This window comes from Apis dorsata, unplaced genomic scaffold (genome assembly GCF_000469605.1).
Source record: "Apis dorsata unplaced genomic scaffold, Apis dorsata 1.3 scaffold_40, whole genome shotgun sequence".
In the NCBI taxonomy this organism is placed as follows: domain Eukaryota; kingdom Metazoa; phylum Arthropoda; class Insecta; order Hymenoptera; family Apidae; genus Apis; species Apis dorsata.
Genome location: NW_006263342.1, coordinates 11369 through 12402, shown reverse-complemented (window position 1 = coordinate 12402; position 1034 = coordinate 11369). Strand labels below are relative to the sequence as shown.

The 1034-nt window shown below is 26.4% G+C and overlaps 1 protein-coding gene across 1 annotated transcript in view; it reads right to left on the bottom strand.

Annotated features, from left to right (window-relative positions):
- The window catches only part of LOC102679090 (growth arrest-specific protein 1-like), an 8232-nt gene that overhangs the window by 5598 nt on the left and 1600 nt on the right, over positions 1-1034 (bottom strand). The window contains 1 exon segment of the mRNA XM_006608558.2: positions 661-767. The gene's annotated coding sequence lies outside the window, so the exon portion shown is untranslated.

The following is a 1034-nucleotide window of genomic DNA, read 5'->3' as shown; positions in this document are numbered from 1 at the left end:
TTCGTAAAAATAGGTATATAATATCTAGAAATAATAAAATATAAATATTCCAGAGAAAACGAATAGAGAAATATATATTTGTTGCATTATATCATTAAAAACCAATATATAATGTTAGAATAATATTTGCATGACGTAATCCGTAAATCTAGTGTTAAGATAATTTGCAAATCTGATTCAATGTAAACAATTCTTAATTAATTGTTTAATATAAATTTTTTGAAAGTCTTTTTCTTCGATATAAAAATCGAAAGATTTTACAACTTTACATGAATATTTTTTAATTATTTATTCTCAATATAGTAAACGTTAAATTTATGTATATAATATAAAATGTCTATTAATTTAATTATTCGAAACTATTTTCATTTAAAAAAATTAAATTATTTCCAAAAGTAATATTTTTTTTTAATATTGATATCTACATATTGTTAACATTCGAATAATTGCGATTAATAATGAAAAAAATATCTATATATAAAAAGACATCGCTCTTAATATTAATGGAATAACATGATTGAATGTTTTTTGCTTTAAATCTCCATTTTCATGTTCTTAACTAGATACTACATAGAAAAACGGAGTATGTACAGTAAAGGTGGGGATAAAGGAGAGCACGTGTGTAAGCATGCAGTGAGAGAAGAGAGGGGAAGATTCTACCTGAGAGCGCTTCATTGCCAGCGTTAGTGCCGATGCTGTTGCGCACCAGCCCCAAAATGGACCACCAAGATGTTGCAGACGTGGCAACGAGGGACAGATGGTCAGCCCTATAGACCCTCAGTGATCATCAACTTTACTTTATACTCAAATTTAAATCTTATTTTGGACTAATGTAATGAGAAGAAATGTTGAAATAGTTACATATGATATATATTATTTATTTGCAAGTTAAAAATGTTCAATCAATGCCTATGATAATTGGTCAATTTCATTCATTTAAGACATTAAATCGATATCGATCTAGGAAAACAATTTATCATAAGCAAATAGTATTTAAATAAATACTGACGAAGAAGATAAATATTTACTTGAAA